We start from the raw sequence: 15499 nt of genomic DNA, 5'->3' as shown, positions 1-15499 counted from the left end.
AGGGATTGGGCTGCCAGAGGCTTTTTACCCAATGCCTTGGCTACTGGGGTCCCTCGGCGGACACACTTCTCCCCAGCACTCTATGTATATCACTAGACCTCACTAGACATTTGCTACCTTATTTTTTTACTGTATGTGCGCAGTGGGTTAACAGGAATACCTTCTGGCCAGCAAAGTATCCTGGACACGTGGACACAAGACAAATATTAGACATTCTTATCATAGACATTTGCATTATAGACAGTTGTGGACTGGTACGACAGTAGATGCTACAGCCCTAATGTAAGTGTAGACATATATACATGACTTAATCTGGTATTAATGGACTATGTGTAGCACAGGACTCTATGTGTTACTTCAATCTTTATAATATTGTCCTGGCGGTGAGGTAGTAGTGATGCCCCTCCTGAGTCAGGATACCTCCTATAAAAATTGCCAGACACAAAAACACTGTACACCTTGACTTTTCTGTACAAACAAGTTATTTACATTTATTACACTGTACCATGACAATTAGATGATATTGACATAAGTATCAGCATGTGCAACATAGCAAGCAAAAAAAAAATTGCTCTAATAATATGTACACAAGTGTCCATTGTACTGCTCTACAGTACAGGTACACTATAGAGTTCTTGGCAAAGAATCTTGGCTGATTGCTGGGCACACACTTATGCAAATGGTTACAATAAAACTTCTTGACAAGTTCGTCAGGTGCTGTATTTGAAGGTTGCTGTAGAAACCTGAAACAACAAAAGTATTCTTACACAGAACACAGTTTGTCTCTTCGACCAAAATAGTAAGTTACTTGACTGACAAAAATGCTCCTTACTATGGCATCTTTCCATCCCAGCCTCGCCGGTCGGTTTGCTGCCTAGGTTGTGACATGAGTGAGTTTTCCACGAGACATGGGACAATTGGGAATCTGTGATGGTCGGACTCACAGTGACCACCACTTGCACCGCAGCAGCTTGCGCCACTGGGGGATGAACAGTCGGTGCCTGGTGGACCAGCCAAACCTCTGCAACAGCTGGAGTAGGCTGAGGCACTTTGGTCAGTGCCCGCTGATTAGGCCAAACCTCCTTGACCACAGGAGTAGGCCTAGGTAGATCCTCAGATGACACTAGTAGGTATCTTGGAGCCATAGCAGGCGCCTTGGGCATGAAGACCTCCATTTGGGCGGCACCTTTGACTTTCGGTGGCAGCAGCCCAAAGGGATCTGCATCCCAGTCGTTCGAAGGGAAATAAGCAAATGGAATCTGTGTTGCATTCTTCGGATGGGTCAACGCAGCTGCCCACACTCCTCTCATGCTCTGCACAGGCGTGTACTCCACAATTTCCCCGCTCTCAAAAGAATGCATTTCTCGGGGGAGATAGTCCCTCTGTACTACCCGTCGATTAACTAGGATGGTTCCTCCATGATGGCAGTCCATGAGGGTGCCAAACCCCCGTACCTTGTCAAACTTCCACACCATCGTGCGGCAGCGTTTCAGGGGTGGCTCATCCCCTCGGGGATGCTCTAACTTCCTTATATACAGGGCCTCTAGGGTTTTTGTGTCCTGTTGCTGCGCCTGTCGCACCCCAAATGGCAGCAGCTTCGGCCCATACTTCTCCATTCTCGAGCACTCAGTTACTCCACAATTATAGTTACTTCAGCGTTTCTTTTGACCATTTCGGACTGGACCTTAAGGATCTGGGGGATGGGACTTCCCTGGCAGGGGAAGAAGGTGCTCCCTCATGTACCGGATCAAATTAGGCTCCTCACCGAATAACCACTTAGGCAAAGGTGGTGACGGTGGATGGACAATAGACTTCGGGGCCTCGGGGGTTTGCTCAGGGCTAGGGGTGGAAGGAGGGGTAGAAAACGTGGCCTCAGCCGGGGTACTCCCTTCCGGTTCTTCCTTCAGAATTTCGGCCCAGGACCCCCATGTCCGCTGGTGATGGGACAGCCTCACCGGCGATGATGCACTTGACTTGGATATATCCTCCTCTGGGGTTGCTGGCCAGTCCCCATCGTCCTCTGGCAGTGGGACTAAATGGCAGGCCTAGATGTTGCAGGCGGTCAGCCAGTTCTTGAACCAGCTGCACCGCGGCAACTTTCCGGGCCTCCGGCACCATCTTGAGACTCTCCGCACGTGTTTCTACTTGCTCTTCCATGTTGCTCCTCTCAGCACCTTCTGGTATATTGTACAGATACGGCAGCGTGGCAGCAGTGGGGATCCGGGAAAATTGCCGCCGGCCGGAAGTGCATCGTCAGTGCAGTGTTAACTTCCGCTCCCCTGGCAACAGGGGGCGGATCTTCACAGTTTCACTTCGGCATGGAGACAGTGACATGATTTCCGCGCGGGATGTTGACCAGCGCGGGACATTTTCACGCACTTCTCTGGCGCATCTTTAATGTGTTTAGGTTTCAGGCAATGCTAAATAATGTAACATGGCTTCCGTTCTAATTTTGCACATAGTTGTTGCGATTTTATATGCCCCACACCCATGTCCTGTTTGTGACACCAAAAAAGGTTGGGGTGTGAGGTGCAAGGTAATTGTTATAACCAAGGGGGAAGATGTTATTAACCCCTTCTTGTCGTGAGGCAAGGGTGTGGTTAGCCTTAATCACCTGAAGGTAATACTGCTGGTCCTGGGCAAGGCACGGGGGCAATGAAGACAGCGACGCCAAGTTACGGACAAACGGTAGCCTTACGGAGGGTAGACAGATGACACAGTCTATGCAGTACAGCCAATATCCCAAGGAGGTGACCAGTGACACAGGGGACCTCGCAGGCTTGCTGGGACTTGCAGCAATTAGACAGACTTTGGTGCAGGCCATGGTGACTACGTGATGGACTGACGTGATGACTGACAATTAGATGACTTTTGCTTACTTGCAATTGACAGGTGGCGGCAGACTTTATGCCTCCAATGCTTCGGACACACACACTGGGACGACTTGGCTGCCCTGGACCTCAGGAACTAACAGCATGGAAAGAGAGAGATTGCAGACCCTCCCCTGGTTATATAGGGGGGCTGTGCAAGTAGCCCATAGGTCACTTGGGGGGGGGGGTCACCTGGTCACTAGTGCCTCCTGGGTAACAATTACATGGTATAACAATTAAAGAAACAGTACATTATTAATATCACAACTTAGATACACAGGGGATAATACATAAAGGGGGGCCTGGGGACATGCAGAGACTCTGCCTGACAGGACAGGAGAAGTACGGGGGAAACACCATGCCATACTGGGGCAGCACTTTACCTTATTGTGGCAACCTCTGCATACATTCATTATAGTCATGGCATTGCTCACAATATCGGAGAAGATAAATAAATATGCAGAACAATATGAGAAGCAAAATATGGTATAGTATATTACTTTTGCTTCCTTTGCCAGACAGGAGATGACTCCTGCTAAAATGTTAGTATTGTGGGAGATTAGCTTCATAGAGCCAGGCCTATAGTGACAAATAGCGACCAGTCAAATAGCGTGTAATGGTTGTGTTTTTCAGCAAACAAAAAACACAGCCGTGAGCAAAAAATACAAGGCAGCCAGGTACCATGTGGTAAGAAGTGGGCTCTGGTCACTGTTACCAGGGTTAAAGGGGTACTCCACCCCTAGACATCTTATCCTCTATACTTTGAATAGGGGATAAGATGTCTGATCGCGGGGGTCCCACAGCTGGGGACTCCGCGATCTCCCTGCTGCACCCGGCGTTCGTTTAGAGCGTCGAATGCAGCACCGGAGGCTCGTGACATCACGGCCATGTCCCCTCATGCCCTCTCCCATACACTTGCATTGAGGGGGCATGGCCGTGACGTCACGAGCGGGGCGTGACCATGATGTCACAAGCCTCCGACCCACATCACCAGTCATCTGGCATGGAGCGAATTTCGATCCTTGCAACGGATGTCTGGGGTGCCGCAGCCAAGATCACGGGGGTCCCCAGAGGTGGGACCCCTGCAATCAGACATCTTATCCCCTCTCCTTTCCCCTGCCTTTAAAGGGGTACTCCGGTGGAAAACTTTATTTTTTATAAATCAACTGGTCCCAGAAAGGTAAACAAATTTGTAAATTACTTCTATAAAAAAAATCGTAATCCTTCCAGTACTTATGAGCTGCTGAATACTAAAGAGGAAATTATTTTCTTTTTGGAACACAGTGCTCTCTGCTGACATCTTGAGCACAGTGCTCTCTGCTGACATCTCTGTCCATTTTAGGAACTGTCCAGAGCAGCATATCTTCTTAAACAGTTCTTAAAATGGACCGAGATGTCAGCAGAGAGCACTGTGGTCATGATGTCAGCAGAGAGCTCTGTGTTCCAAAAATAAAATAATTTCCTCTGTAGTTTGGCCACAGCTGGAGGCACCCTTGTTGGGAAATGCTGAATTAAGCAGATGTAGGTAGGGCAGGGTATACTAACAATGGCAAAAAGGCGATAGTGAGGAATTCTAAAGATGGGATTGTTGAAAAGTGTGACAATCCCCCATACTCGAAATTGGTAGGAGTCCCCGAGGTCAGATCCTCATTGATAAACCTGTTATCTCCTATCCTGTGAGAATAGCAGTAATTTGTAATAAGAACCTGTCTGTGTCTTCATATGTAAATACCTCCAGTTCCTGGAACCTCCATTCACAAAGGAGTTTTCATGGAGGAGGAACGGAGACCAAATCAAATAAATATACTAGAAGCATATGAACAATGTTGTCTACATTTCCATGATCCAGGACTTGTAAGGCTATGTTCACACAATAAAATTTCCATGTTGAATTCCACAGCAGCAGAGTCCCATTGATTTCAATGGGATTCTGCTGCGCTGTTCACATAACGAAATTCAAATTCTGGTGTCAGCAGAGAGAATAGGCATTTCTATTCTTTCTGCAAACAGCGCACAGAAGGCATTGCCATCTATGAGATGCTGGCGCTCTGCTGTCAGGAGCAATGTCCGCACAGAGATTTTTTGTATGGACATTGCCATGTGAACATAACCTTAAGAGGAAGGAAAACTGCAGAGTGTTCACATTCTAAAGTTTTATCCCCTACAATTCATAGGACACACTTTAGCTTCACACCATTAAAAATGACCTTTCTATTCCTGTGATTGAGAAAAGTTTTTCCTTAAGTGTTAGTCCGTTTTAATAGAATTTATGGCACCCTGAAGAGATCCAGACACATATAACCCGTGTAATGCTAATAGTTTCTTTTGAAAAGGAACAGTAAAATGTGTATGCAGATTAGAAAGATGTCCAAGTTATTGAGCATGACTTATAAAATATTCAGTCCAGAAATTAAAGTGATTGTAAATGCTTAATATGACCAGTATCCAGACTTTGCAATATTGAGCCTCCCCCAACGTGTCCCTGCCTCATGTACTCCGCGTCTTCTGAGGATTCATGGGTGATAAATTCCTCCCCAACCCCCAGACATTCCTGGACCTGGAGCCGCCCGCCCGGGGAGAGGAGAAAGTGAAGACAAGAGACTGGTGAGACCTCTCTGCAAAACTGTGTATTTAATGCAGTGTTTCCCAACCAGGGTGCCTCCAGCTGTTGCAAAACTATTACTCCCAGCATGCCCGGACAGCCTTTGGCTGTCCGGGCATGCTGGGAGTTGTAGTTTTGCAACAGCTGGAAGCACCCTGGTTGGGAAACACTGATTTAATGTTTTAATGTAACAGGGAGAAAGGGGGTGCTGAGAGGCTCTGGGGGGTGCCATTGCCAGGAGGATGATCCTCCTTATGTATGATGGGGGTGCTACTGATGAATGATGGGGGTGCTGCACCCCTATTATCCATCAGCAGGATCATCCTCCTGTGAGTAGCACCCCCATCATCCATCAGCAGGATCATCCTCCTGGATGATGGGGGGTGCCTCTGGCAGGAGGATGATCCTCCTTATGTATGATGAGGGTGCTACTGATGAATTATGGGGGTGCTGCACCCCCATCATCCATCAGCAGAACATCCTCCGGGATGATGGGGGTGCTACTGGCAGGAGGATGCTCCTGCAGATGTAGCACCCCCATCATCCTGGCCTTAGCACCCTCATAATCCATTGGGAGGATCATCCTTCTGCCAGTAGCACCCCCACCATCCTGGATGATGGGGGTGCCACTGGCAGGAGGATGATACTCCTTATGTATGATCAGGGTGCATAAGGAAAGACTATAGAGAAGTCACCTGTAGTCACTGATATTATTGTGTATTTTCCTCATTATGTCCCATCAGAGCTGGAGTCACTTGTAAGTTCTGCAGTTGTGATGAGTAAAACTACAACTCCCAGCCAGGGCCGGTGCAAGGATTTCTGCCTACACAAGCGAAGCTCCATTTCGGGAATCTCGGTGGGCCGCAGCAATAAAACCAGAGAGGGTGGAGTGGTGGCAGTGACCTCTGCTGTGCGGCGGCGGGGCGCACAGGTGGGGGTCTTAGTATAAAAAAAAGTCTTCATTTTTCCGCCCCCATCAGCTGCGAGTCCATGCGCCCTCAAGCGGATGCATGGTTTGCCTTATGACAGCACCGGGAGCTGTAGTTTTAATTGGTGAAACCTTTTTTAGCGCTTTCCCATTCTTTGGCAATTGGTATATTTGATTATTATACTGGAATTTTTCACACTGCTCTACATCAGTGGTGCCTGTCACAACAGGCTAAAAACTTACTGGGGGGGGGGGGTAGGTATGGGGTGACACCATTTTATATCGCATCGGGTGACACCAACCTTAGCAACGCCACTGGTTTTATGGCTAAGTTAATATCAAAATTACAGCATCATGTGGTAACCCAAGGTAACTAATAGCCTTTTTCAAAACACACTGAAGTTGCAATTTTATATGGTTTTTAACCCCTTGCCGCAAAACAGCATTTCTGAACGGCACTACGGCACAGGAGGGTTATGAACGAGCTCAGGAGCTTACATCATACCCGCATGGTCCCAGCTGCTATCAGAAGCCAGGACTTGTGGCTAATGCTGGATATCGCAGTTTAGGCAGCTGTCCGGCATTAAATCTTTAGACGCTGCGATCAAATTTGATCGCCGCATGTAAAATGAAAGCTTCCCGGCAGCTCAGTCGGGCTGATCGGGACCATTGCGGTAAAATCGCGATGTCCCGATCAGCTAGAACGCAATCACCTGCTGATAACACTGATCAATGCATTGCAATGCACTGGCAGTAATCAGTGTATTGAATCAATGTACTGCATGTTATAGTCCTCTATGGGGGCTATAACATTGCAAAAAAAAGTGAAAAAAAAAAGTGGAAAAAAAGGACCGCAGGTATTTCTGTTTTTGCACTTTCGTTTTTCCGTCTCACCTTTTAAAAATCATAACCCTTTCAATTTTTCACCTAAAAATCCATATGATGGCTTATTTTTTGCACCACCAATTCTACTTTGCAGTGACAACAGTCATTTTACCCAAAAACCTATAGCCGCGAAATGGAAAAAAAATCATTGTGCGAGGAAATTTAAAAAACGCCATTTTGTGATTTTGGGGGCTTCTGTTTCTACGCAGTACATTTTTCGGTTAAAATGACACCTTATCTTTATTTTATAGGTCTATACGATTAAAATGATACCCTACTTATATAGGTTTGCTTTTGTCGTACTTCTGGAAAAAATCATAACTACATGCAGGAAAATTTATACATTTAAAATTGTCCTCTTCTGACCCCTATAACTTTTTTATTTTTCTGCATATTGGGCAGTATGAGGACTCATTTTTGCGCCGTGATCTGAAGTTTTTATCGGTACCATTGTTGTATTGATCGGACTTTTTGATCGCTTTTTATTCATTTTTTCATGATATAAAAAGTGACCAAAAATATGCTATTTTGGAAAAAAATGTGCTCGTACGTCATTGACCCTGCGGTTTAATTAATGATATTTTTTTTATAGTTTGGATATTTAGGCACGCGGTGATACCACATATGTTTATACTTATTTTTATTTACATGGTTTTTTTTATGGGAAAAGGGAAAGGGTGAAATCACATTTATTAAAATTTTTTATACTTTTTTTTTTTGCAATGTTATAGCCCCCCATTTTCACTGCGGTGGTCCCGATAAGCCCCACTGAGCAGCCGGGAAGGTTTTACTTTCGTTTGAACGCCGCGTCTAAAGGGTTAATAGCGCGCGGCACCTCGATCGCTACCGCGCGCTATTAGCCCCAGGTCCCGGCTTCAGTTACATGCTGGGACCGACCCGATATGACACTCAAAGATCAGATCAAAACAAAAATTGTACCGATAAAGACTTCAGATCATGGTGCGAAAAACTGAGCCCTCATGCCGCCCTGTACATGGAAAAATAAAAAAGTTATAGGGATCAGAAGATGACAATTTTAAACATATACATTTTCCTGCATGTAGTTATAATTTTTTTCAGAAGTACGACAAAATCAAACCTACATAAGTAGGGTATCATTTTAATCGTATGGACCTACCGAATAAAGATGAAGTGTCATTTTTATCAAAAAATTAACTGCATAGAAACGGTAGCCACCAAAATATACTAAATAACGTTTTTTCTTCCATTTTGTCGCACAATGATTTTCTCTTCGTTTCGCTGTAGATGTTTGGGTAAAATAACTGATGTTATTACAAAGTAAAATTGGTGTTGCAAAAAATAAGCCATCATATGGATTTTTAAGTGCAGAATTGTAAGGGTTATGATTTTTAAAATTTAAGGAGGAAAAAACTAAAGTGCAAAAATGGAAAAAGGATATGTCCTTAACCCCTTAACGACGCGGGACGTAAATGTACGTCCTGGTGTGGTGGTTCTTAACGCATCAGAATGTACATTTATGTTGCATTCATGACTGCTGATAGCAGCCAGGGACCCACCAATAATGGCCAACATCCGTGATCGTGCCGATGTCTGCCATTAACCCCTCAGATGCCGTGATCAATACAGATCATGGCATCTGCAGCGCTGTGGTCACTAAAATGGATGATCAGATTGCCCGCAGTCCCTATGGGGACTATTAAATTAAGCTAAACCCAGCTAGAAATGTTATGTTTGATTAAACCCAAAAAATGCAGGCAACTTGGCCTAAAATGCTTATTCCACATTCACTCTCAATGGTTTTAATGCATATTTATGTTACACACAGGTAGAAATACTAAATGTTTGATTAAATGAAGAAAATACAGAAAACTTGGCCTAAAATGCATATTACACATTCACGCTTAATGCCTTTAATGTGTATTTTGTTAAACCCAGCTAGAAACATTTTATATGTCTGAATAAACTCAGAAAATACAGGTAACTTGGCCTAAAATGCTTATTCCATGTTTACTCTCAATGCTTTTAATGCGTATTTATGTTAAACACAGGTAGAAATACTAAATGTCTGATAACTTTGCTGAGCCTGGCAAAATTTGAATGCTTTGCAAGCTGCTTTTATCCAAAGTTCTAAGTAAAAGCTTTATTTAAGTACTGCATACCACTTTTTCTTTGTCAGACAATGAAACAGAAGTTTGGCAGTGTGGTGTTGACTGCGATGATGTTATGGATGATGATGAGGGTAGGAGTCCCCGATGTTAGTGCCACGTAGCTGAGTGGTAAAACACAATATTTGTAGGTGTATCCCAACTTTTTTGTGACCAAGCTGTTCTCACGCTATCAACACAGATACCCTTATTAGGGAAGGCGATTCAATACAAAAAACAAGTGCCAACTAGGCCCAAAATGCCAATTAACCCCTGATAATAAATCATAATTTTTATTAAAGGGGTTATCCAGCATAAGGTGATTTTAGTACGTACCTGGCAGACAGTAATGGACATGCTTAGGAAGGGTCTGCGCTTGTCTTGGACTAAATGGCTATGCTGTGAGATTACCATAAACACTGTGGCTAGGTTTCTGTGAACTTGTACTTCCTGTTTTCAGTTTTCTTGTTTGCCTACAAATCCCATGATACCATTTTCCTCCTTCCCACACATCAGCTACCCCACCCATTGAAACATAAATGAGCTGCAGACCTGTGGTCTTCAATCAGGGTGCCTACAGCTGTTGTTGCATTAGTTGTAGATTGATCCCTCCACCCATTGAAGCAGACAGGCTCCCTGTCATCAGCTGACTAGTGAGTCAGGTCTCGACCTCATTGCAAGCTGGGAAAAATCCGAGACAGCAGTCATTTTGTATGCTGTTAAAAATAAATATTGTAGTGAAAATCACATAAGAATTCTGAGAAAACCATCACACACAGGTAAAGACACTGTATTATGAACTACACTAAATTAACAGCCCCTGTAGTATAGTCAAATAAAAAAAAAATCCCCGAATACCCCTTTAACCCCTTAATGACGCAGGACGTAAATGTACGTCCTGGTGATGTGGTACTTAACCACAGACCAGAGCAGAAGATGACCGATAACCCTGATCAGTGCTATGTCCTATACATAGCACTGAACAGGATTAGCAATCGAATGGTTGCTATAAATAGTCCCCTATGGGACTATTTGAGTGTAAAAATAAAAGTAAAAAAAATAAAGTAAAAAAATTTGAAAAACCCCCTCCCCCAATAAAAACGTAAATTGTCCCATTTTCCCTATTTTACCCTCAAAAAGTGTAAAAAAAAAATATTTTATATACATATTTGGTATCTCCGCCTGTGTAAATATCCGTACTATTAAAATAAAATGTAAATGATCCTGTACGGTGAACCGCGTGAACGTAAAAAAAAGTCCAAAATAGCTGCTTTTTTGTAACATTTTATTCCCCCAAAAATTTATAAAAAATGTAATAAAAGTTTTGTATAAGCAAATATGGTATTACTAAAAAGTACAGATCACGGCGCAAAAAATGATGCCTTATACCGCCGCTTATACGGAAAAATGAAAAAGTTATATGTCTTCAAAATAGGGGGATTTTAAATGTACTAATTTGGTTAAAAAGTTTGCGATTTTTTTTAAGCGCAACAGTAATAGAAAAGTCTATAATCATGGGTATTATTTTAATCATATTGACCCAGAGAATAAAAAACACATGTCATTTTTACCATAAATTGTACAGCGTGAAAACAAAACCTTTGCTAAATTTGCTAAATTGTGGTTTTCTTTTTAATTTCCCCACACAAATAGTATTTTTTTGGTTGTGCCATACATTTTATGGTTAAGTGAGTGATGGCATTGCAACTGACAACTGGTCACGCAAAAAACAAGCCCTCATACTAGTCTGTGGATGAAAATATAAAAGAGTTATGATTTTTTGAAGGGGAAGAGGAAAAAACGAAAGCGTAAAAATAAAATTGTTTCAGTCCTTAAGGTCCAAATGGGCTGAGTCCTTAAGGGGTTAAGCATATATTAAGATGGACGTGAGTTTAAAAAATACCTATATTGTCACGGTTATTTGGAAGTTCACTAGATACCACAGTGTAATGATGTATTGGAAATGTATCACAACCAATACTGCAGCTAATGCCGCTAACACTGTTCATATAGGCTATCATATATAATATTAGCCTAAATTCAGTATTGTCACGGCTTGTAGGCTAATGGACTGCAGCCTTGGGCTAATAATATATGATAACCTATATGAACAGTGCTAGCGGCATTAGCTGCAGTATTGGTTGTGATACATTTCCAATACATCATTACACTGTGGTATCTAGTGAACTTCCAAATAACCGTAGCAATATAGGTATTTTTTAAACTCACATCCATCTTAATATATGCTTAATAAAAGTTATGTTTTATTATTAGGGGTTAATTGGCATTTTGTGCCTAGTTGGCCCTTGTTTTTTGTAAGCTGTTCTCATACACAAAGCCCAGGAATGAGACCTTTGAAACCTGGGTTCCATGAAACAACTTTTAAAAAGTACCTGTCACCAAATAAACTGTTCTCAACTCCCCCAGTCTATGTTCCGTAAACTACTCCAAACACCATTCCAGCCCTTAAAAAAGTTCAGAGCTTTAAAAAGCTGTGTATCATACCTTTCTTCTTGCTCACATATTGCAATTTCACAGCAGGAGAAAGTGGGAGCATTTCCCAGCAGGCACGACATCACTGAAGCCTGCTGGGGGACCACTTCCGCCCTCACATGGTTGCTGTGGTGTGATGAATCGAAGACCACAGGCTCTGTGCATGTTTCAGTCTGTGTTGCATTAACGAGGCTCTCCTGCAACTTTCAGTCTGTGCAGCTTTCTGTGAGAAAGTAGCATGTACTTTTGTAGAAATAAATCTTTAGTTCCTTGGCACTTGTATGTGATTCTAAACTCTCTCAGATATGTAGGTGATAAAGTTATCTGATGCACTAGCTAAATGTTTAAATTACAGAAACTAGAGGAAAAGGATTTCAAAGGGGGGTGACCATGGGGAAATGCAGACTTAACATGCCACTATTGCCGCAATCCTTGAACCACACTCTGAAAAGTGTCCTTGACTTGGCAGACAGGCTGGCACTGGTCCGACTGAAGGCAATATAGAAACAAGTAAATGGACAGCAAAACTTACATTCAGCTTTCTTCTGCTCTTGAAGAAGAGCAGACTATCCTTGCAGCTGGACTTGGGCTAGGCTCAAGAACTTCTTTAGTGCATACAGGACTAATGACAATGTTGCCTATATGTAGAGGATAAACCTGACATAAGTGGTACCTAGTTCAACTATATTTCAATTTCCTTTGGAGGGACAGAGATGAGGATGTAGACATGTATACTTGGCTAGTCATGTTCTGCCTACCTAACTCAGTAAAATTAGGTCCAACCTTATGCTCCAGGAGAGGAGAGCAGTCTTAGAACAATCTCCTTCATTGCTTGGCTAGGTGTCCTACTGCTAGGACCTGCACTCTGGCCGCACACGTGGGCCGTGAGCGCATGGCCCCGTCTCCTTCTGCTGCCGGTGGGGCTGGGATTCAAATCGTGGGACGCGCCCACATGCGAATCACAGCCCGTCACTCACCTCCTGTTTCTTCTGCCTCCTCTCCGTCCTCTCTACTATGGTGGGCGTGTCCCCATCCCCTAGGGCACGCACCAGAGCTCTGAAATTTAAAGCGTCAGTGCGCCCATTAATTAAGTAAACACCTGTGGCTCACTTAATAAATTTCTCCACCGCCCACTCTTCCCTGCCGCACCTTTTTGCCCTAGTGCCTGAGAGAAAGCGTTGCTGTGTATTGCCTCGCCGTGTATCATACCATTTGCTCCCTGACCTGACCTTGCTCCTTTGCCGCCTGCCTACTGACCACTTGCCATGTTCTTGACCACGCTACTGTGCTGCCAGCCCTGACCTTCTTCTATCCTGACCATAAGTTGCAGTATCCTACCTGTGCCTCGAATTCCTCAGCTGCCTGTGTGGCTGAGCCGTGCCAGGGGTAGCGATCTGGGTGCCACCTGCCGCAGCAAGTCCATCACGCTTTGCGGCGGTATCTGGTGAAAATCAGCACCTTAGACTCCACTCCCTGGTACGGTACTTGTCATCTGCCACACAGGTCCAGCAAATCCACATCCACCGGTGTTCATGTCTGCTGAAACGTGAGTGTTACAATAAGATCCGGCCATGGATCCTGTTAAGGTACCCCTGCCTGAAGTTGCGGATCTTCCCTCCCTCTATTGTGGTATGTCAGTCTCAGCAGTTGGCTCGACAGACACAGCAACTTACCCAACTATCTGCTATGATGCAACAGCTATTGACCATGCAGCAACAAAAGCAGCAGCAACTTCAACCTGTCCCACTCCCTCCACCAGTTTCTGCAGTGTCTTCTGGCTCTCAGCTACATCTGCTTTTATTGGAGCTCATGTCTGAACAGTTTCCGACGGAACGTGCAAAGGTGGCCTTTGTCATTAGCTTACTGTCTGGAAAAGCCCTGGCCAGGGCTGCACCCTTTTTGGACCACGGTGATCCGGTATCCTCCAACATGTTGGCTTTCTTGGCAGAATTTCGCAGTGTCTTCAAGAAACCTGCACGTGCCTTTTCTGCTGAGAAGGCTTTGCTGAACCTCTCTCAAGGGATTTCTTCCATTAGTGACTATGCAGTTCAATTCTGCACTCTAGCCTCAGAACTAGCATGGAATGATGAGGCCTTGAGTGCCACATTCGAAAAAAGAACTGTCAAGCAGGATTAAAGATGCCCTCGCAGCACGTGATCCTCCGTTTTCTTTGACTGAAATTATCCACTAGGCCACCCGTATTGATGTGTGTTTTGCGGAGAGTCAGGAGGAACTGCGCTTAGAGAGGGAACCTATCAGAACACGAAGATATCCTCACCTGGTACCCGGGTTTCAAAGTCCACCTCTACAGTTTCCTGCGCCTCTAGCCGAAGAGGCTATGCAAGTGGATTGTTCTCGTCTTATGCAACAGGAGAGATCACGCAGTGAGAATTTGTGCTTGTATTGTGCTAGCCCGGAGCACTTCCTCAAGGACTGAACAGTTTGTCCACAGCGTCCGGGAAATGCTCGCACCTAGGGTACATGGGAGAGGTGTCCCTGGGTGTGAATACTACCTCTCCTTGCCTAACTATTTCTGGACAAGTCTTCGTTTCAGCCAAGTTTTCCTTCAGCGCTACAGCATTTTTGGATTCTGGATCCACAGGTGACTTTATTGATGTTTCTTTGGTCCACAAGTATCATCTTCCTGTCACTCAACTTGCCAAGCCCTTGTTCATCTCCTCTGTTAATGGACAAAATCTGGACTGTATGGTTCACTTCCGTACCGAATCTCTAGTCACGCAAATGGGAGTATTGCATAAGGAAAAGATTGAATTCTATATACTGCCACACGGTACTTCTGAGATTCTTATTGGCCTTCCGTGGCTGCGACGCCATTCTCCGCAACTGGATTGGAGAACTGGAGAAATTGTTCGCTGGGGACAATCCTGTCAACATTTTTGCCTCCAACCAGTTCTGCTTAGAGTTGTTTCTCGTTTTCCTTCTTTGCCTGGCCTGCCGCCACCTTACCAAGATTTTTCTGATGTCTTCTGCAAGAAGCAGGCTGAGTCTCTGCTGCCACATCTTCCTTACAACTGCCCCATAGATCTTCTGCCTGGTACTACTCCTCCTCGTGGAAGTATTTACCCTTTATCGGTTCCTGAGACCAAAGTATATCCAGGAGAATCTCCAAAAGGGATTTATCCGTAAGTCCTCTTTTTCCGCAGGAGCAGGTTTCTTCTTTTTTGGGAAGAAGGATGGCTCACTCCGTCCATGCATTGACTACCGGGGACTTAACAAAATCACGGTCAAGAATCGTTACCCACTACCTCTTATCTCTGAACTTTTTGACCGCCTCCGATGTGCCAAGGTCTTCTTAAAGTTGGACTTACGTGGAGTATATAACCTCATTCGTATCTGCAAGGGAGATGAATGGAAAACGGCCTTCAATACTCGTGATGGACATTTTGAGTATCTCGTAATGCCTTTTGGTCTCTCCAATGCTTCAGCCGTTTTTTAAAGAGTTTGTCAATGACATCTTCCGTGATCTTCTCTACACCTGTATTGTTGTATACCTTGATGACATTCTGATCTTTTCTACCAACTTAGAGGAACATTGTACTCATGTTTGTCTTGTTTTTCAGCATCTACGGAATAA

Source organism: Hyla sarda, chromosome 5, assembly GCF_029499605.1.
Source record: "Hyla sarda isolate aHylSar1 chromosome 5, aHylSar1.hap1, whole genome shotgun sequence".
Lineage (NCBI taxonomy): Eukaryota > Metazoa > Chordata > Amphibia > Anura > Hylidae > Hyla > Hyla sarda.
This window is presented reverse-complemented; position numbering follows the sequence as displayed.